Here is a 24,504-nt window from a genome sequence, read left to right as displayed (position 1 = left end):
ATTGAAAAGTATATTAAAGCTATATTGACAAAGAAGGCTTACTTTAGTGTAGCATTTTACATAGAAAATATTAATGCATGGTTCTGAACTAATTCTGTGCAGGCTAGCTAAAATTGTCTGCTATTATAGTAGGCTAAGCAATTTTGTGATTCTCTGAGTTTTATAGATGAGGCCCGAGAGTTTCTTGTCAGTTCTTCTCTCTATGCTAAAGCGCCATTATGAACTGATGTATCTTCATTATGTTTACCGTGTGTTATTGCAATATGTCATATTATTGTAACTCACTATCTATACTGACATTATAAAGAGGTACAGTTTGTGAGGTTGTAGGGGGTCGTAACTGGAACTAATGAACTGATTTTGAAAATTCTATTAGCAATAGAACATCACATTACTTGTGAGTATCATAGGCGATGTATTAACTGCAAAGTGAGTGAGAAAAAAACAGTTGAACGAAAACCTTTCTCACGAAGCAGCTGGGTATATGATTGTATTGTAAATATTATGCATGTGGCAGCATTGGAATACAAACTAATATAATTACACTGGTAAATATGGATGAAGTCGCGGGTAATACCTAGTGGTATATATATAAATATACATATATATATTTTATGGCAAGGGACGAGACTAGTAAGACGCTGATGGTGATTGATACGCCATGCCTATTTCGATGCAGTACCGCTCAGGATTCTTGAAAAAACTAAAAATTTTGAGCAGCTCTACAATTGCGCTCGTCATCTTCAGAACTAAGACGCTAGCTACGGCACCCTTCAGACCGACACACAATAATGCTTACACATTATTGCTTCGCGACAGAAAAAGCCGCCATTATGGTACCTATAATCTATCCGGCATCCCGTGCAAGGAAGCCTCCCACTGATAAATGCACTTAGTCGACTCTTACGACTCTGAGACTTCCCTATGCTTTTTATGGCCCGGGGAGGCACAGAATTAATTATAAAGGTTATCATTACTAAACCCACAAATAATTGTAACAACCCTGTTTAGAATAGTTATCAATAAATTTGTGAAATAACCCATTTTGGCACCACTCCCGCTGTCCGCCAATAACTTGCCGTCCGTGTAGACGACACCAAACCACTTTAGTACACAATAAACTGCCGGTGCCGTTCACAATCAATGTCGACCACTACACGTCTCGTGAACCAACTTAACTCGCTACTGGGCTTGCGTGAGTGTGTGAGCTCTCTTACTTACACATTAGCGGCCTTACAAATAAACTTGGTATAAAGTTCTACCTTATAAAGTTCTACCATATATAAACCAAGAATCTGCAAAATGTTGACTATATCGCTGACAACACTTTATTTTATGAAAAGAATGGGCGAGACGAGCACGACATAGTGCCACTCAAGATTCTTGAAAAACCCAAAAATTCTGAGCGGCACTACAATTGCGCTCGTCACCTTGGGACATAAGATGTTAAGTCTCATTTGCCCAGTCATTTTACTAGCTACGGTGCCCTTCAGACTGAAACACAATAACGCTAACGCATTACTGCTTCACGGCAGAAATACAAAATAGTTCCGTTGTGGTACCCAAATCTAGCCGGCATGCTGTGCAAATGAGCCTCCCACCGGCAAATGATAACGGTCACTATAATGATAATACTGAAGCCTTATGTTCAGCAGCCTTGCAAATGAACGCGGGAAACATTAAACGTCCGAATAAACCAATCATAAGCAAAATGTCTATTTGAAAACATTTTGCATATTTTTGGCTTATTCTCAGGTATAACTTTTTTGTAAAGCTGAAAATATTCAAAAACGGATATTAAATAATACTATTATACTATTTGGACATGATTCCAATTAGAAATAAATAATAGAACGTTAAATTTAAAATATCTATACTACTATATAAATCTCTAGCCTACTGTTTGTAGAGTTTTCCGATAATTACTTCTGACAAATAGACCAACCAAATTCAAGATATATGAAATTTTTCTGTCTGAATTATTAAAGAGCATACATACATATCTCTATCTACAGATAGAGATAAATTACTACCTTCTACTGTCAGTAATTAGCTGTCAATAAACTGAAGGTGTCCCAATATACCCGATAAGTCATTCTTATCGCCTTATATTGGGACGCGTGAATTGTAATTTTCATACAAACTTCTATCGCTGGTAAGCTATACGTCCTCCCATTGACAGACAGCGTGTAAGGTGAGTTTCAGTCGTTAAGTTTATTGGGACAGGAAAGTCAACGATAGTTACGATTGTTATCTCAAGTAGGCTACACCCGGAGATAGACTGTATAACGGGAACGGCCGTTAGATCATAATATGTCTGGATTATAGAAAATAGGGGTTAGTGCCTACTGAGCTAGAGGTCCCGGGTTCGAATCACGGCACGTGCAAATATTTATATGATGAATATGGATGTTTTTTACCGAGTCATGGATGTTTAAATGTATTTATGTATATTTAAGTAAGTAAATTGTATTAAATATATCGTTGTTTTGTACCCATAGTACATGCTATGTCTAGTTTGGGGCAAGATAATTTGTGTAAAAGTGGCAATATTTATTTATTTATTAAATTGAGAATCCGTTGTTTTGGATTTCGTAGTCGTAAGTCATCGTGATTTTCCTGATCTTTATTATGTCTGTCGTTTGATCTCTTGTCATTTCTATACAAAAATGAAACTTAAAAAAAAATAAAAGCATTCTCTTCATTTATGACAATAAACCCACACAAAGACGTTTGTTGCGTTTTATCTTATATTAACATGGCAGATAGATATTAGCCCATGTTGAAGTAAGAGCGGGCACAATTGGTTTTATATAAAGTTCAACTTTTTAGATAATATTTGAAAATTCTTTAGATAAGATAAGAATTTACAACAAGTCATTTTCATCTGTATTTTGTCGGAAATAAGGCGAGATATTATATCAATCAGAATATCAATCAAAGCAAACTGGCTCAGATTGAACCGGAACTTTTCCATTTAAAAGTTGTCATGAGTGTGTGTGATCTTTGTTTCGAGACAGTGAAAATTTTCCACATTGATTTATTTAAAATGGTTTATAAAATCATTTATAGATAAATTATTCACATCAGATTGGAGGTTTTGTGGCTGCTGACACCTAAAAAATAGAAATTCAAAATATTTTATACTTGTCTGTACAAATCAAATATTTTATCTGTATTATGATAATACCTGTTAGATAGCCAGTATCACCCATTATAAAATGTAAAGGTAAAGGATACTATACCATAAATGTCTTTCTTAAATTGATAACATGTTTTGAGATAGTATAATAAATTTTACTGCATAATATTACATTGTTACTATATTTTTATGGAAAAATTCTTTTTGTTTGACAGTTTATTTCTTGCTGAGGCATACCTTCTCGAAAGGGGGGTATTTTTTTACTTTCAATAAGTGATATCATATCCTATTTTTAATTAAAATATTACAATCTGCATATATCGAGCTTAACTTGAGCAACAACTTATAACTTTCATTTAATTTCAAAAGTTATAATGTCACAGACCAATGTTGGTAAATAATTAATAATATTGTGACGACATAAACAATTATAACATCTAAGTTATTATTACAGCTCAATTCATTGTCAGAACTCACAAGGGACAATTACTCACCGTAAGCAATACGCAAGCAGGTCGTCAACTCCGCGACATCACACGTAAAATAACGCACCTAACATTCCAAATATCGCAACAGCCACCGACACTCAATACTATTTACAATGGATTAACACAAACAATATTATTACGTGTTCGCGGTGACAGCCCTAGCGTAGGGCGGGCTGGACACGACTAGCGCAGCCGAGGTACCCGGCCCGACTCCCGACTGCCAGTGCCGCCCGCCCAGCGAACGTCCCGCGACTCTTTCTTTGTTTCGCATCCCCTCGTACCGTACACACACATTTTAATATTATTCGTTGCGATCTTCCGCCACTCAATTGACTTCACTCTCGATCAGTTATTGTAATCGATGTAATTGGAATACGCTTGTCAAAAACCAATTAGTTTCGTCTTTCGTACACGAGGGTCGCGGGTTGTTTTAATGAAGAAGGATTTCTTTCAGCTTTGATCACACGCGAAAAGTAAGTTTTGAAGAAATTTTTAAGGCTAGGTTGCATCATATTAGCTGATATAGTTAAAGTTTAAATCAAAATTAACGTTAAAAGTAACCCTCGCCATAACATAGACTTCGGAATATGTTGCACCATTTATTTATTTATTTATTTAGAAATACCAACATTTGTTTACATTGATGCATTATATATTTATAATATAGACTAAATATAATGTGCTTAATGTAACAAACAATTACAGGTATCTACCACGTGCTTTAATAATTTTCACAAAGTAAATATTAGTTTAAGGGGAAAAAAAAATATACACTAAGAAGTAATAATGGTTAAATGATTTAGTTTGAAATTATTATTATTTAAGATTATTATATATATATATATTATATTATAAAACTAAGAAACATAATTATTATGACTACATTTTATTCACTAAACTTACATACAAATAATTTACGAACTGTATAGACAGAAGTCGTGAAATTAATATCGATGTAATCGCTATATATGTTTACCATCTTGCACAGCCTAGGAATAGGAGAGTTCGCTCCAAACATACATCTTCGAACCGGTGGAACTAGCGGAGCAATTTGCTTCCGGGGATATCTACTAGGGACACGAAAATTAATTTTATTCAGAAGCTGAGGACAGTCAATCTTGTCATTTAAAAGTTTTAATACAAAGATAAGATCGATTAGAATTCGTCTGTCTTCTAAGGAAGTAATTTTGAAAAATACGAGTCTATTAGCATAGGTAGACAGACTTTTTCTTGAAAGTCCGTTCGAATAAATTAAATAACCACCAGCACCATGGTAAAAGTTGTTGAAAGTTAAAGTTAAAAAATGAAATATGAAGTCAATATCGGATATTTATTTGAAATTTTCGACAGGTCGCTATTTAGCTATTTAATATTAACGATAACTTTAACCGGCGAAGATTAGATTGTTGTGGTTAACAGGTTAGTTGATGCAACCGTGCCTAAGTATAAGGGTAACTAATAGGGTCTAATAACGGTATTCTAAGCTCACATGTCATCTTATGATGCGCATTGACTACGATTAAATTAATATTTTAATAGGAATATTATTTTAATTAAAGCTCGTCTGAATACAATTAAAACAAAAAGTTCAGGTTAACGTGTAATAAATGTATTTAATTTGTGTATTAAACAGGACCTATAATTGAGATATAGCCGTTAATTGTGTTGAGTTGTAAGTCAAATTAAAGCCAAACGCATGCTAGCCGAAATAAATAAAAGATAAGCTTATTATTATAATAAAAGTACTACACGTTAATGAACAATCAAAATCATCAATTTAAATAATCGGCACATTGGTCGATATTTGAAAGGAGTTGCGGAACTTATATTATTATGTGGGGCTGCCTCATCTATTGACAGCAATCATACTAATATTGTAAATGTGAATCTAATTTTGTTTGTTACGCTTTTACGCCGCTTCAGATGAAACCGATTTTGATGAAATTTGGTACAGCGAAAGCCTAGAGCTTGGGAAAGGATTTTATCCCGGAAAAATCCATGGATCCCGCGGAATTTGTGAAGCTTTCGATACCAATAGTAGATTTAGTTTGCTATACCAATTTTCCTCAAAATAAGATTCAAATAATATGTTGAGAACGGGAGCGAAAACAGGAACCGGAACTGTAATAGGAGATGAGCTAATCTTCAATTGCAAACTTGCTTATTATTTTTAAAAACCCTTTATTCACACGGACAAAATCGCGGGCATCAGTTAGTATCAGATAAATACATCTACATACTTTATTTATAACTTAAAGCGATGTTAGCATCATCAAATCAAAGAAGAAGAAAAGTGTTATCGGTTAGTCTCATTCCGATTGCATCAAAAAAATATGTTTATCGAAATATTGATCGCAGTAGTTTTAATCTTGCAAAGTGAACAGTTCAAAGACCGTCTAAGCTGCCTGTTGAATGCAACAACACAACATTGAATAAGGAGATAAGAACCACGTCATATTTACTATCACGAAAACTAAACATGTTTTAACTATTCCGTATTTATTTAATTAAGAAGATACTACAAAATAATCGACTAATTAGGCAATGTTACCAACCCTGGAATATTACTCTATTTTTATTTTACACAGCTGTGAACCCTTATTGAATCGGAAACAATTTTTTTATGAGAAGAAGGTAAGTGATACTCCTAACTATGCTATGTTGCTTAAGAGTTTTGAATAAACTACTGAAAGAAGCCTCCCTAAGTAAGTAAGCAACTAATAAATATTAAAATTGTTCTCAATAATACCTTAAACTTTTTGGTACTTATTTCTGCGTTGTAATATTTGTGAATCTATTAGTATAAAATAATCATAATCTCAAGCAGTCTGATTATCTCATATCTCAGATAATCTGCAGTTTAATAAGATTTACTATATAGCATTGTTTTAAGTTACTTATACCGATGTATTTATTTATTTTTTTAATAAGTACAACCATAATATACATTATCCATACAAACTAGTTTAAAATATTAAATGGTCACGTGTCTGATATTATGTATAACATTAACGGTGTAACGGTAAAATTTTAAAATAACGAGTAACAATGAAAAATAACAAAATTTTGAAATCCTCCCAAATCTTATTCGAAAAACTATGAATTAAGAACCTAAAATAAGTTTTGACATAAAATTTGAGCTATGACATTATTTCCTTACAAGATAATAATAATAATAATATAATAATAATAATAATATATTTATTTGCAAAAAACATAGTATACAATGGTGTTTAAATTTAAATAAATAATAAGAGCTTACATGTTTTGCCAGCACTATTCCTAGCATGCAAATATTTAAACACAATGAATATAATCAGAATTTCATTTCCATAAAGTCCTTAATACTATAAAAATTATAATCATTTAGCCAACTATATAGCTTATTCTTGAATAATCTAGAATTTAAATTTTTTATGCTACTCGGTAACTTATTATAAATACGAACACAATTACATACACAACTTTTATTATATTTGGTAATTTTTGGAACATCATGAAGAACGAGTCTTTGTGGATCACGTCGTTTCCGCGGATTTAGATCATTAGCTGATTTAAACAATTCTTTATTTTTTTTTACAAACATACATATCTCGAAGATGTAAAGCGACGGCAAAGGTAACAATCCTAGTTTTTTAAATATGGGTTGACACGATTGCTCAGGATGCATCCCGTACATTGCCCTAATACACTTTTTTTGAGCAATAAATGCTCTCTTGATATCTGTGCTGTGTCCCCATAATATAAGCCCGTAGCGCAGTACCGATTCTACATGTGCGTGATAAGTCATTATAGCAGTTTTTAAGCTTGTTACTCTTTTGACTTGCTTAAGCGCATATACGAACTTATTTATTCTCTTACATATATTATCTACTTGCTCTTTCCAATTGAAGTTCTCATCTATTATTACTCCTAGAAACTTTGTATGTGCTTCTTCTTTAATTGTCGTTATTTTTAGTTGTATATTGTATTTAGGATTATAACATTTATTGAAATTGATATATACGGATTTTTTAAGATTTATTTTCAAATTATTTATATCAAGCCATTGTATTAATTTATTTATAGTGTTATTAATTTCAATCTCATGATTATTGATACAGTTATTATTTTTTTCAGACGCTACAACGATTGTGATATCATCAGCAAATAACACACATTGATGTTTGGTTATGTTAATAATATCATTTATATAGGGAACAACGAAATGACTACCTTAATGATTTATACGAATTTATAATAATAATAATATTTACACGCTCATACACAAATTATGTTGCCCCAAACTAGGCATAGCCTGTACTGTGGGTTCAAGACAATGATATATTTAATACAATATACTTATTTAAACATACATAAATACATATAAACATCCATTGACTCGGAAACTAACATATTCATCATAAAATGATTGCATCTACCGGAACCCGGGACCTCTAGTAGTAGTAGGCAGGGTCACTAATCACTGTGCTATAGGGGTCGTCGAAATCTTTAAACTAACAAAACTTTAAATTATGATATGAAATATTCATTTGTTTGTGTGAAGCGAAGCGCACCGCTCACCAGCTAGTTATTTCATAAATTACTGACAATAGAGTAGCCATCCGAAGTCAAGACTACCACTATACCATTGTACCAGGGAAAAACAGTATTGAACTATATTCGACACGCATCACACTAACAATAAGTAATTCTAACGTCCAGCTGAATTTCAAGCGCGGTACATATCCGCTACAAATCTTAAGCCATCCAGTACAGATGCATCAATGAATTATTTATGACCGGATCGTACAGCGCTAACACTGCTACTGGTGCACTGAAACATATTACACCGCTGTATTTATTGTCTGTTTTAACACGACTTGACTGGCGCGTGAAACCCGATGCTCCGTGCACACTGACAGACACTTAAACATTTAATATGGGACACGCTATTAAAGTTCTGATTCTTATGCATCGAAATATTATTTTGTGTATAGTTTTGCACTTTAATGTGTATTGTTGAATAGTTTCTCACTTTATAATATAATCTATATATATATATGAGGGATTTCCACGTATATAGTCACTCATCACGATATCTCTGGAACCATTAGAGCTAAAGACTTGAAATTTGGTAGGATCATTCTTTTTCTAACGGATTTTCCAAAATTCCATCCGCAAGAGGTTTTTTTTATTATGAACAGAACAACGTCTGTCGGGTCCGCTAGTAATATATAAGTTGATCATGCTACATTATTCATAAAACATTAATTATTATATCTAATGAAACAATACGAAAGGTATTCATTTCAAAGATCCTTATAAAGGAATGCTAGGAAATATTACTGCGCCATCCCAATTGGTGTCCGTTTGCTTGCGCAACTAGCTCGGACGCGTGCACAGAATTTTACTGGTCACACCACCACTAATTATTGCTGTATGGTGTCTCACTCGCTCGGCCGCCAATCCGGTCGCCAGTGACGCTCCCACCTTATTGCTTACAATACGAGTGCACTGTTGTTTTTTTTGTTTTTAATTGCGTTTTTATTTGCTTACAAAGGATAATTTTCATCAGGTTTATTATCAAAATTCAAATTAGATCATTAATTAAGGATAATTCCTCATCAGATTTTTCCGAAAGTAATTTAAAAATAAAACGCTAAGGCTCTCTTAAACTTTCTTTTCTCACTTAAATACAGCAATAGTGCTATCTCTTCGAGGTATATTTTTGATACTGTCTCAGTGTGGTGTGGCAACTCTGGTGTCTGTATGGTGTCTACTTTGGTAGCTACGGACACCATGGTGGTGCAACTGATTGCGCCGCCATGGTGAAATGGAATGTCTAGATAGTCTATCTACAGCTGACAGCTGTGGATACATCGAAAAAAATTGCGTTTAGAGTTAACAATTTTTAAACATACATAATACATAAACTATTTTGAGTAATTTACGCACACTAACACATAGTGCCATACAAATCGCGAGTTGCTTGTCACGCACACTAAAGTATTAAACCTAGCGTGTTTTTATCAGTTGCCTAACAGCAAGAGACTATCTCGAAACGTATAATTAATAATCTAAGTGAGTAACAACACTTTATATATTATCAATAATACTTAAGTCTGAGCACCAATACTGTGCTCTGGTGATAGTAATAAGGCCTAGGCGCCAACCTGAGTTTAATTAAGCCCGCCGTGTGCCGGTGCGTGGATGGCGGGTCACGACCGTTGCTTGGCAACGAGACGCTTTGAAGTACAACCGTTGACAGCACTCGATAACGCTGGGGTGAACCGGGATATTTTTTTGTTCTCCCCCACGATTTGGGGCTGCATGTATCACAAATCGATCTATTTGCCTCGATTAATTTCGATGTACCACTTACACTCATTATTTGCATCGTTCTGTTAAGATTCCTATAGATGGAATAGTGATTTAATGCTTAGATATTTTATACCTCTAGAAAGAGTAGAGCCTCTTGCTGCTACATGCTGATCACGTTTTCAGAAACGTCTCGAAACGTCGGGTAAGCTAAAATAATAATATAAATGTAACTTTAACGCAAAATCTAATGTAAAATAACAGTTACAATTACACGCCAATTTTTAATTCTTTCTTTTATTTAAATGTGTAACACTCTCGTTTTCAAAATAATAAAAACCTTTAACTTTATAATTATAATATTAATATAGATAAAAATAAGCTTAACATCTAAGTGGGATGATCTTAGCATTCACACAAGCCAATATAGAGGCGAAAAATAGAGAGGTGAAGCGGGCGTCGTGTTATATTCCCGGCCCCACGTCGAACGATTTTAGTTAGCCCTATGACACCCGTGACGTCATTTGGGGTGCACATATTTGCTCTACGCTTCACTAAAAAGGTTACCTGTGCTCTTTTTATTGATAACTAAGTACACTTTCCCCAATACAAATAATGTCACGCCTTTTTTACAATAAAAAGCAAGCAAAAGTTTTGGTTAAAATTAACATTTAATGTATGCCACTGTAATGTATATTGAAAGTTACCTAGTTTGTTTATATTATTTTAATTCTACGATAAAACAATGGCCAAATTAGCTAAAGTGTAAAACTTAAAAAATCTTCAAATTATATGTTTAATCAACCAAACGTAGTATTATTTTGGTATCCACGATGTCATAGATAGTTCAATAGTTCCTTTGCTAAAGAAATTGGTGCAAGAGTCAATAAAATATTTAAGGTCTGTTTGTCCTTAAATTTTGTAACACATATCTTTTTAATATACAACTTAAAAATTTCTACTATTATTTTTTTAAATCAAATTCGGAACGTGTTTTTTTTTATGGAATCGGAGGACAAACGAGCGTACGGGTCACCTGGTGTTAAGTGATCACCGCCGCCCACATTCTCTTGCAACACCAGAGGAATCACAAGAGCGTTGCCGGCCGTTAAGGAAGGTGTACGCGTAGTTTAAGTTAACTTCGATCAGTAAGATGGAAGAACATTTTACACATTCGATGTTGATATGAAATCATTAAAATGGAATGCGTTAAATTTATTGAATTATGCGATATTGTGCTGAAATCCATAATTATCCAAATGTTGTGAGTTTTCTTGAGTGTTAATTCTACCAATAACGTATTTCGCCTGTATACGAGGCATCCTCAGTAGATGTCGACTTGCCAAACTCTGGCACGAGACTAGATTATAGAATGGGGTGTTAAATAAAACATAATAGCAGTGATAGTCTTACAGTTTGTGTGTATAGAGCAGTTTGTCATTTTCAAGACATTTAATGCTAGCAAGGCGCTAGTATGTCGGTATCAAATCAAATCAAATCAAATCAAATCAAATCAAATCAAATCAAGTCATTTAATTGCATAGATTGAGTGGGTACATTGGTGTTACATTATAATCATAGGTGCTAACAATCTGCCGGGTAGGCATGCAAAAATAATATTTTACAATTCTTACTCTAAGTTTACCGTGAAAAACATACAACATAAAAACCAAATTATTCATAAAAGTCTATCCACCATAATATTACAAAAATGTGAAAAATAAAAATTTGCTTACTAAAAATGTTAATTTGAAATATCTGAATGAACTTATTCTAATAACTATACATTCATGTCTGTTAAATATTCTTTAACTGAATAATATTTCTTCGTCATTAAAAATTCCTTAATTTTATTTTTAAAAGAGTTAATATTTAAGTTTTGGTCCGCTAATGATGCTGGTAGTTTATTATATAGCTGAGGAGCTATATTAAATATACTATTACCAAAAAGTGCCGTTGCATGCTGCGTGAAACATATTTTATTTTTTCTGCGTTTACTATCAGAGTAACTAAATAGTTGATCATTTGATCTAATGAATACTAGCACTTCATATATATATAGGCACGGGAAAGTAAGTATTTTAAATTTATCAAAATATGGTTTACAGGAATCAGTAGGGCTTAAATGAAATATAGATCTTATACATTTTTTCTGACATTTAAAGACTCTATCCTTATCTGTGGAATTTCCCCAAAATATGATCCCGTACCGAATATTTGATGTGACATATGCGTTAAAAGCTACTAACACTGCGGACTGGTTTACTACTTTAGACAGCATGTGCAATGCAAATGAAAATCTATTTAGCTTCAAGCACAAATTTTCAATATGGGTTTTCCAATTTAAGCAATCATCAATATGTAGGCCTAAAAATTTTGTTTGTGTTATTTCAGATATTTTTTTACTTAGATAATTAATGTTCAATGCTATCTTATTGCGTCTATTTGCAAATGTCATTATTCTAGTTTTGTCAAGATTTATGACTAAATTGTTACATGTCAACCAGTTTATAATGTATCTACCAATAGATTACGAGTATCTGTCAAAGACCATAAAATATTAAAATTAAAAGGACTGTCAATCCTTTAGCCAGAATTCACCGGAATCCTACAAGAAAACAAATAATTTTATCACAATAATTAAAAAAATTCTTTCATCTACCATCAAAGAAGAACTGAATATTGATGCATACTGTAGATATAAAGAACATGCCGTAAATAAATTCCTATAGCTCGTACAAAATATTTGCTGCTCTGATATGTGGCGCAAAGTACAGAAATACCTGATAATCTCTATTTTACTGATGGAAAACTTTTCACACTTAAAGAGGACTACTATAAATAAAATGACAAAGTGTACACTCAAACCTCCAAGAACCTTTACACGTAATCGAAAAAGTGCAACGTGGTAATGACCACCAGAACAATGGTCCTGCATTAGTCATGGTTTAGAATAGAATAGAATAGAAACACTTTATTAACAGTAGAAACACACACCTTCAATTTACAGTATAAATCTTAAACTAATAAATTAAATTTAATGTATCAAAAATTATTAAAATATAAAAAAAATATATTAAAAAACTGTGCGGCGCGTGATTCCCTGCTAAAAGGAGCTGACTCAGTATATTGTTGGTCAGTGCAGAAGACACCAACACAACACTAGTTTTCAGGAGCCCCTCGTGACGTTTGGAGTAAACTTCTGTTGTAGTTTTCCCATTGTAATTTTTTTTCATGCACATGTTGTAAATTAATAGAGCTATAAAATATAATGATAAATAAATAATTATAATTAATATTAAATCATATTATAATTTTTAAGTGAACATACATAATACTTCTATTATAGGTGGTACAAGAGGTACATTAGTATAAAAATGAGATATAGATAATATATTGGTAAACATTAAATACACATTATAAGGATACAGAATTGTGTTAGTCTATATTTACTATAAGATATCTAATCTAAAATAGTTTTTTTTATTTTTAAATCTAAAAAATTTCATTTCTTTAATTGGTGGCGGTAAATTGTTCCAACACTTAGTAGCATTGTATCAAAAACTACCCCTAAACGCTGTTGAGTGATGCCGGGGCACTGCTAATATCTGCGAGGCAGATCTAGTTTTTATATTACTTGCACTGTGTTGTCCTAGCCATTCAAGTTTTTTAAATAAGTAAAGAGGTGTTTTATTATTTACGATACCGAAAAGTAACGTTGCTAAGTGCAGACGTCTCCGACCTTCCATATTAAGTAAATTGGCTTCTTTTAAATATGGAGTGATGTGCTGCCTGGGCGGTATATTCCAACAGAATCGAGCGCACGCATTTAGCACACGTTGGATGGAACATTTTGCACTCGTTGGATGGAACATTTTGTTTTGTATAGTAATCTTGGCCCATAGACAACGTCACAGTAATTGAGCTTTGATAGTACAAGTGCTTCACATAATCTAACTCGAAGTTCTGTACTTAAATATTTTCGAATTTTATAGATTACTTTAAGTCTATAAAAACAATTTGCTATTACTTGGCTTATATATTTTTCATGGAGCCCCACTCCATGAGGCGCTCCAGGTGTCTTATCAAAGAGTCTCTAAGCTTCAAATTTGGGAAAAAGTTGTGAAGAATTCAGCCAAAGTGTACCAAAACACTGTTTTCGGCCTTATAAGAGGTGAAGACTGACTCTAGTCTAACTCTGAATAACTTTGGCTACAAATTATGGACAATAAAATTTAAGAAGACATGGTCTGCTACAAACGACATGCCGACATCGTGTCGCTTAAGAAATCACCATAATAAGTAGCGTCTTGAACGTCCTGCTTGTCTCGTCCCTTGTAATAAAAAATATATTTGTAACAGAACTTCATAATTTACATATTTTTTTCAACTTCAGCAGGTTCATATTTTTATCAACGAATAAAAGTATTTCGCTTAACAACTTCACTTTATACATACATTTTGGGCTTGAAAAGACATTGCAAGACAAATGACTGACTATTGATTGACCCAAAAATACTAAAACAATTTAATGGGCGTTTTTGTATGATACTATTTGTAATGGTGCGGTTATTTTAGAAATTAAAAATTAAATCATTAGGATGCTTTTCTGAGGTTGAGCTGCTTTTGGGAGCCTATAGATACTTGGCCTGCAGATATTGTAGGAGAAACTTACTCTTTTTCAACTTCCACCTTTTTACACAACACGCCACAAGTTAGGATATCATCCCCATTATCTGCTGGCGTTCCCACATAGCGTGGTTTGTAAGGGACTGTCTTCAACGTACAAAAAAAGCTGTGGAATGAGCTTCCTTGTGCAGTGTTTCCAGGAATCGTCCTGGGTTCATAATGGCGCGTACACCTGCCTTAAAGGCTGGCAATGTTTATGTGATTTTTCGAGCGTTGGTGGCGGTGATCACTTGATGACCCGTACGCTCGCTTATACCTCCTTTTCCATAAAAAAAAAATAACTTGCAGGAGAAGACGAAACTCAATAACACGCTTCGAGGTATTGTCATTATTAACAATGTCCTAGCTGATCAATCCACACCATCAATCAACACTGGCCACCATCACAATAACTCTCTCTCCTAGCCGTGTTTCATTGTTGATCCCGCGAGCCATCATTCATAGCGTGCGTCCGTCCGCGGTTTAATTAACGCAACACGCTTTACAAAGCTCGTAGTAATTATCTATGTTACATACGATACCTTAATATGCTGTTTTAATTATGCGAAGTTTGCACCAATTCTGTTCGCTCGAATATTATGCAACTTAATGATAGACTGCGCCTCAGTATAATTTATACAGCGCGTTTTGGTTATCTGCATATAATATACTCTTGACCGTAAACTTACAATATTATCAAAGAGTAACGACAGACCAATAATGAGTGAATTAGGAGTTTTTTCGCGGTAATCCATAAATATCAAATTTTTTTGTGTTATTTCCAGTGTAAATTGCGCTAATACTATTTTGTCTCGAATCAATTCGACACGTGTCTCGCCTCTATACGAGGCATCCTCAGGAGATGTTGACTCGGAAAATTCTCGTGCTCAACTCAAAAAAAATTGAAATATTTTGATTTTGTCAATGTGTGCGTTAGGTAGTGGTTTCATATTTATAATACTATATTGTAGAAAGTGACAGTTGAAGACGTCTATAAAAGGCGCAGTCTCATTAGCGTCGACACTTCCACTGCAAACGTTGACGAGCTAAGGCGTTCATCATCATCAGCCGGAAGATCTTCACTGCTGGACAAAGGCCTCCCCGAAAGATCTCCACGACGATAGGTCCTGTCCTTAACCAACGTATTCCGGCTATCTTGACCAGATCGTCGGTCCATCTTGTGGGAGGTCTATTAACACTCCGTCTTCCTGTACGTGGTCGCCATTCAAGGACTCATCTGCCCCACGGGCTATCTGTCCGTGGAACTATGGCCGTATGTGCTTGGGCTCTGCCCAGTTTCTGTTGGAATATTAGTAATTGTGTTAATTTTTATTTTATTTTATTTTATTTTATTTTATTTTATTTTATTTTATTTTATTTTATTTTATTTTATTTTATTTTATTTTATTTTATTTTATTTTATTTTATTTTATTTTATTTTATTTTATTTTATTTTATTTTATTTTATTTTATTTTATTTTATTTTATTTTATTTTATTTTATTTTATTTTATTTTATTTTATTTTATTTTATTTTATTTTATTTTATTTTATTTTATTTTATTTTATTTTATTTTATTTTATTTTATTTTATTTTATTTTATTTTATTTTATTTTATTTTATTTTATTTTATTTTATTTTATTTTATTTTATTTTATTTTATTTTATTTTATTTTATTTTATTTTATTTTATTTTATTTTATTTTATTTTATTTTATTTTATTTTATTTTATTTTATTTTATTTTATTTTATTTTATTTTATTTTATTTTATTTTATTTTATTTTATTTTATTTTATTTTATTTTATTTTATTTTATTTTATTTTATTTTATTTTATTTTATTTTATTTTATTTTATTTTATTTTATTTTATTTTATTTTATTTTATTTTATTTTATTTTATTTTATTTTATTTTATTTTATTTTATTTTATTTTATTTTATTTTATTTTATTTTATTTTATTTTATTTTATTTTATTTTATTTTATTAGGGTTGCAACTGCATCATACAAAAAATTCACTTATTAATAAATACAAAACTATTTTCTATCTTGCTTTATATCCGTTGGAGATAATCAGCTTCTCTCTTGCACGCATGCTATGCTATCGTCAGTTGTAATAGGGGTTATTATTGTAATAGGTACTTCGAATTGACATAGAACCTTCATGGTTTGAGATTTTTGATTGAAACTTTTTTCACATGTTACCTGTGTAGTTCATCTTTTTAAAAATGTGCAACGTTCTATTATCGACTTTCAGTTGTTTTTTTTATTCAGCTTAAGCAACAAAGATGGATACTTCGAAAATTTGAGTGAGTTGCGACGCGCAAGTAACGCGGCAGAAATAACTCGCTATATCAATGTTGTGATTGGAGAGGCGACTGCTAATGATCGCACCGTGCGATTTTGATTTAAACGCTTTCGTGATGGAAACTTTGATTTGAAAAACGAACAACGTAGAAGAACGCCCACACAGTACCAATGAATTGAAAGAGATTGTGGAAGCCGATCCGAGCCAAACTACCCAGGAATTAGTGGCATGGTTTAACGTCACCTTACCAACAATATTGACTCATTTGCGTCATGCGATGAGAAGTGGATTCTTTACGATAACCATAAGCGAAAAATGTAATGGCTGACCCCAGGTCAAACGCCACAACAGTGTCCTAAAGCAAAGCTTACCAATAAAAAGATAATGGTAACTGTTTGCATGCATGGTGTTATTCACTATACCTTTCTCCGATCTGGTCAAGCAATAACGGCAGATGTTTACTGTGCCAAACTCCAAACAATGATAGCAAAACTAGCAGTGAATACTACCCGAATCATTAATGGATTTTCACCATTATTGCTCCATGATAACGCGAGACCTCATACAGCACGAGAAACCGTTTTAACTCTACAAGAATTGCAATTAGAAATCATTCGTCACCCTACCCCAGATCTTGATCCAACGGACTACCATTTTTTTCGTGATTTGTACAATTTTCGACGGGATAAATTTTTTTCTCCTCAGGAGGCAGTACAAAATGCTTTCACAGTTTGTCGAATCTGGATCACCACAGTTCTATCACAAAGGCATAAATGACCTTCTTATTAGATGGCAGCAATGTATAGAATTTATATTACATTATTATTAATGGGAGTTATTTTGATTAAATGAATATTAAATTTAAATAAAACGAATTTAAATTTTTCAGTACGAATTGGGGGGGGGGGGGGGAGATGATGTCAGGCCTCGGTGGTGTATATTCTTATCATTTCTAGAAGATATACATCAAATAAATGCTGAGATAGAGCCAATAGCGTACGCTCAGGTGTGTGGCACTGGGCTACTGGCGCGCATCATCCAGTCCAATCATACACGTCCTCGCTGCCTCTAGTTCTGCCGACGTACAGGCTAGGGGTGGATCCATGTGAACTTTCAGGTGGTTCGTCTACCCCGGGCAATGTTACAGTCCCTTATGAGTGTCACACATCTTCACCTACCTCATGACTGTAATAGCGAAGTATGAAGGGCACAGGCGAATTGTTGGCGCCCTAAAACCGACTTTCTAGATAAGGGAGACAACCCCGACAGAAAAACCGAAGTGTAGCCTTAACCGGCTACCCCAGACCGTAAGCCTGCAGTCATGTTTTGCAGGAACGGGGGTCTGAGCTTCGCCACTCGGACCGCGAGGAAGGTAACCTCTCTAACTAATCCCCCAATCCTACAGTGAGGCACGCGCTAATAGGATGAATGACTGATGGGTTAACTCAGTCTTTAGCGACCAACCTCGACACACTGGGCGACGTGTCGTTGAACCAATGCCTTCTCTCAGGAATAGACCCACATCTCCAAAGGAAATCGCGTATGAGATTAGACGACTGAATTCCAACAAGGCACCTGGATTTGATTTAATTACTCCCACAGTTCTTAAAAATCTTACCAGAAAATGCATAACATTTCTTGCCTCACTCTTTAATGCTACCATGAGAAATTCATATTTTCCCATAATCTGGAAAGTATCGGAAATTATTATGATTCACAAAGCTGGAAAACCTCCTCATGAAGCTTCATCATTCCGACCAAGAAGTTTAACTCCAGTGATATCAAAATTATGGGAAAAAATATTATTAGTCCGCTTGAATGAACTCATGGTAAACTGCAACATCATTCCAAAGCACCAGTTCGGGTTTCGGAAACAGCACTCGACAATTGAGCAGATGCATCGGGTTCATCACGAGATCAGACGCTGCTTTGAAATGAAACTTTTCTGCTCTGCGGCATTTTTAGACGTTCACCAAGCATTTGACAGAGTCTGGCACAAAGGGCTATTGTGCAAAGTTAAAGACAAACTTTCACACTCTCTCTACCTCATCATCAAGTCCTACCTGGAAGACAGGCTTTTCCAAGTGAAACAGAGAGATGCTAGATCTACGCTACGAAAAATTGAAGCCGGCGTTCCACAGGGTTCAGTACTTGGTCCCGTAATGTATAGCATATTTACTTCAGACTTACCGGTATCTGAAGACGTCACCGTAGCAACATATGCCGATGATGTAGCCTACCTTGCAAGCGATGAAGACCCAGCACAGGCTAGTAATAAGCTCCAACACCTTTTAGACGAGACCCATGCATGGATGAATAAATGGCGCATTCGGGCAAGTGCTCAAAAATCGAACCACATCACCTTCTCGTTAAGAAGGGGAAATTGCCCTCCTGTCAAACTTGGCTCTGATGTTCTACCAGATTCTGAGAAAGTGAAATACCTAGGCTTTAACTTAGACAGAAGATTCACATGGATTTCTCACATAAAGAAGAAACGGGATGAAATTAATCATAGGTTCCGAAACCTTCACTGGCTCATGGGTAGAAACTCTGTCCTGTCTACTGACAATAAGCTTCTAATCTACAATGCTGTATTGAAGCCCATCTGGACCTACGGAATCCCACTGTGGGGCTCTGCCAGCAAAAGCAACATCATGCTTATCCAACGTGTGCAAAACAACATCCTGCGTACCATCACAAGTGCCCCATGGTTTTCCAGAAATGACGAAATCCATCAATATCTTGGCGTTCCCAGTGTTCAGTCGGAAATTGATAAATTCAAAAGGAAATACGCTGATCGCCTCTCGGTTCACCCAAATACCCTGGCTAATGATCTCCTAATCCGGCCCAGAGCGATGAATAGGCTGAAAAGGAAGGATGTGTTATAGGAAGGCAGATGAGACACTGGTCTCTTCGTCTAAATGTCATACTCACCCAACTCATCCGCTTATAGTCTTGTGACTGATCGCCGATCCGACTTAGATAAAAAAAAAAAAAATTGTACAATTTTCGACGGGATAAATTTTTTTCTCCTCAGGAGGCAGTACAAAATGCTTTCACAGTTTGTCGAATCTGGATCACCACAGTTCTATCACAAAGGCATAAATGACCTTCTTATTAGATGGCAGCAATGTATAGAATTTATATTACATTATTATTAATGGGAGTTATTTTGATTAAATGAATATTAAATATATTTCCTAATTTTACCCCCTTATATTAGATTCAAGTGATGATAATATTCATCCTGTGTTCTGTCGCTACGCTCTTTACATGCAGCTCTTGTGAAGTTTTGTTATCAGCAGAAGATATAATACGCATCACAATCATGCCATTTGTCTCTGTTAGAGGTTATTTAAGTACATTGGTGCACAGGACCACTGTCCATTACATGGGTGACATTCCGCGTGGTCCAATGACATGCACTTTAACCTCGAGGACAAGACGCTCTATGGACTAATACGCCTGATACGTGTAGCGCACCAGCACCATATTTTCACATATTTTTTTATTCAGCATTTCGTAATGTATAGTGATATATCTGTAAGTTAACGATGTACTTGTTAACAGTTTAACACTTTTAACAAGCAATGACATGCCGAAAAGTGTATAGTAAGTCCATAAAACAAAACACATAAAAAATAAAAATCTGGTAGCAGAGGGATCCAGAAGAAAGCGAGAAATAAAGTTGGACACATGTAATTTTTTTAAGTACTCTTTATATAAATATTGATAGTTTACATCTAAGCAATATGACGTTATTTTTAAAATGACGTCCCTCACGTTTGGGATTAATTAAATTAAATTTGTAACCAAAACTCATAAACGATACGGGATGCGAACCCGCGACCTCTCGGGTTCTGTCCCAACCCGAACAGTTGGCTCAGTGGAAGAGCGCTCGGACGAAACCCGAGAGGTCGCGGATTCGAGTCTTGCATCGTTCATTAATTTTGTTTACAAATCTAATTTAGTTTATATCTACCTAGAATCATTCCTCCGAATTTATCGTAAGAAATTACTTAACCTAAAATATTAAAAAAGAATCAAATTGAGAACATGAATATAATATGAATTATTAAAACAAAAATACATTATAATATTTCGAGTCTTTTTGTATATGCGTTTGTGCTCGCTGATCTCATCTAATCGCTAAACCTATTTGAATGAATAAGCTCCCTGTGTTATTTGCTGTTTGTTTTCATTTCAATTTAAAAAAAAGTAAATTAAATTATAACAATAGCTACCATTCTATAAGCACGCTTCGGCCGACTTAGCCGAAACGTTTTGTCTGTGTGTCGTTCAACAAAGTAATATTTCAATTCAATAATCAGATTCCCACGTAAATAAAATCCTTTTCAGCCAAGTAGCGGGTGCTTGCATTGAATATTATAAGGTTGAAACTCATAATACTTGTGGTTGAAATAAACTTTCCAAAGCATACAGCGCGACATTTCTTCAAATGTCAAAAGTCTGGCCATGCAATGTGGTTCCAGTCAAACTTTTCTGCACTCGTGTTGTTAGTGGCTCTTCTCCAAGTCGAAAAGGTCCGTCGAAACGTTCTTCACACGATACCGCCACGACATTTTAATGAAAAATACTAAATTTAAATATAATACATTTAATGTCATTAAAACGCGTATCAACTTTCAAAACTATTGTAAATATGATGTTACAAACATTTGAAAAAAAGTTAGTTATTTTGTCAAGCAGCATAAAAAAAAGTCTCACCTTTCATGTAAGCGCCCGCGAAACTACTGCAGTAGGTTATATATATATTTTGGTAAATTCTTATGAAAATCTATCAATTAACTACACTTAAATCCTTGCAACAATATATTGGTTATCTAAGCATAATAAAATGTTTGATCGGAGGCACATCGTATAAACAAGAGAGAGATGGGCACATATGTCCATGAAATATGCTTGTAGTTGGGTTTAAATTGTCCAACTTTCTTCGGCCAGTATACATCTTCATGATATTATAATATATATGTAATAGCCAAAGTTTTCAGCATAATTGAAAATTTCTCAAACTTGTTACATTTTAGGAGCCTGCTTCAACATGTATGATATTAACTAAGCAAGCCTCGTCAAGTTTCAGAGTAGATTGTTCACTTAATTACCAATAACAAGTTCCCATGATCCATATTATATAGCAGGAAATACAATTTTACTGGTAGCACGACACGCCCTGATCTAGACTAATATTTTTGTTTGAAAATATAAAATTGAATAATATATAATTATACCTTGGACGTTAGTCACTTTACAACGTAACATCTATGGATATACGTATTTTAATTTGATCCGGAATAAACTGTATCCATGAAACTAGAAATGATCAATATTTTGTGTATTTATTCCTCTTTGTTATAAAAATTATTGATGAATCGCAAATTTATATCATTTGGATTCATTTCTTTATGCAATTTACGAGAATAAAAAGAAGAACCGGAAGACGTCCACAGCTGGACAAAGGGTAAGTATATAAGTTGTCCAAAGATCGCTCTGCCTTCATTCAACCTATTCCGGCGATCTTGACCAGATCGTCGGTCCATCTTGCGGGGTGCCTACAATCACTGTGTCTTCCGGTACGTGGTCGCCATTCGAGGACTTTCCTGCCCCAACGGCCATATGTCCGTCGAACTATGTGCCCTGCCTACTGCCACTTTAGTTTAGCAATCATTGTTATTATCTGTCTTAATAATGATTAACACAGCAGAAATTTTAATCAATGATTTTGTAAGTTTTAATTTAAGTAAATATTTAATTTTATTATTTACCAGTAGGTTTCTTCTTTACACAGAAAGCCGTTTAGGTCGGTAACAACGGTGGCGCTTTTGTCTACCGCCGTGAAGCAGTAATTATTGTATTTCGGATTAAAGAGTGCTGTAGCTAATGAAATTATTGGGCAAATAAATCTTAACAACTTATATCTCAAAGTGATGAGCGTAATTGCGATGCCATTCAGATTTTTTTATACAATTTTTTATTTATTTATAAATATACAGTTTCTTCTTAAAATAATACAAAGTCCTGTAAAACTGTTTACACAGTTTGTCTACAGGATCGAGCGAGTCTCATAAAATAAATCTTAAAGCCTGTTTTACAAATGTTACTGCAACAATAAATATTGATTCAATACTTTTTTAAATATGTAATATTATATTAAATATCACAAGCGACAAGTGAGTTAAATGATTTTTATTTATTCTACCCATCATGGTATGGTATAGGGGCTCCTGTTTCCGCAATTAAACCACTAGCATGGGTTCATTTTGCGTGCAGTAATGGCCAGTTACTCCAACCAGCCCAGCTCCTTCCAGAAGTTCAGAACATTCCTGGGGTGTTCGCAGACTTCTTGGAGCGACCTCGTATTGCTTAAGGTTTTTGCCCGTTGGTTGGCCACCCCCGCATATTCCAGGATTACGTGAGCGACCGTTTCGTCTTCGGCCAGACTGCCTCTGCACTTAGGACTGTCCGTTACGCCGATTATGAAAAGGTGTTTGTTTAGTGACGTGTGACCCGTTAAGGTGCCCACCATTATACGGATGTCAAGTCTGTTGAGGCTGATAAGTCTACGTCAGGTATCACCTTCTTCGACTGTCTACAGCTTGAGACATTCATCCATCGGGTGTTGTGTAGGTCGTTGGTGAGAGAGCGTATCCATGAGCGCATTTGGCTGAAGGGCAGTGGCAGAAGTGGCAATGGACCAGTCACTATATTTGCCGATGCCCGCCTTGCAAGCTCATCCGCTGCATCATTTCCCAACGAACCGCTATGTCCCTTGATCCATTGCAGAGTTACCCGGTTATAAGAGGCAACTTGTTCCAGGGTTTGGTGACACTCGTGTATTAGTGCTGAGTTGTAGGTACCCTTCAGCGCTGTTAGTACCGCCATACTGTCAGAAAGAATTCTGATACTGTAGCCATGTACCTTCCTTCTTAATATTGCGCTGGCGGCTTCCTTGATGGCTACGCACTCACATTGGAAGATGGAGCTGTGTGTGCCCAAGGGTATGGAAGTGTGTATGTTTAGTTCCTGTGAGAATATGCCGGTTCACCAGTTCCAGCAGCTATTTTCGAGCCGTCTGTGTAAATTCTTAATTCGTTTACACCTGACTGGTCAGCATCTTTCTCACATAGCTGTATGTGATAGTTCTTAAGAAAAGCATGTGTTTTAGGTATCTTGTCGCATTGTGCCTCACAGAGTGGATAGTCCTTTGTTACCCTATTCCAGAGATTATCTGTTAGGCAGTCTTCATTTTTCCATACACCCATTAGCTTTAGACGTAGAGTCACCATTGTCGCTTCTTGTTGAAAGTGTATGTCGAGTGGTGTTAGCCCTAGAATAGTTTCAAGGGCAGAAGTAGGCGTGGTGCGCATGCATCCTGTTATGGCTGTGCAAGCCAGCCGCTGGAAACGTATATAAACGATTCTACCTATCAATATTAATCTCTGGAGTCAATATTTCCTTTACGAAATTCTCAATTAAGAATCCGGAGTTCGTTTCCGGATTGGTAAAACACGACGTGCTCGAAATATTTTTCAATTATGAATATTCTCATTCCATTCTCAAACTCACGCAAAAATATTT

General features: G+C 34.6%; 1 protein-coding gene across 7 annotated transcripts in view; it reads right to left on the bottom strand.

The window, feature by feature from the left end:
- LOC126967981 (CUGBP Elav-like family member 2) overlaps window positions 1–24,504 on the bottom strand; it is a 510,078-nt gene that overhangs the window by 377,807 nt on the left and 107,767 nt on the right. For 2 of the 7 annotated variants that reach the window (XM_050812722.1, XM_050812730.1), the window contains exon 1: window positions 3,637–3,832. The exons of the other annotated variants lie outside the window; for them this stretch is intronic. The gene's annotated coding sequence lies outside the window, so the exon portion shown is untranslated. Of the gene's footprint in view, window positions 1–3,636; window positions 3,833–24,504 lie in introns of those variants that run through there. 7 annotated transcript variants of the gene reach the window in all.

This window comes from Leptidea sinapis, chromosome 14 (genome assembly GCF_905404315.1).
Source record: "Leptidea sinapis chromosome 14, ilLepSina1.1, whole genome shotgun sequence".
Lineage (NCBI taxonomy): Eukaryota > Metazoa > Arthropoda > Insecta > Lepidoptera > Pieridae > Leptidea > Leptidea sinapis.
Note: the sequence above shows the minus strand (reverse complement) of the source record. Positions and strands in the feature narration are given on the sequence as shown.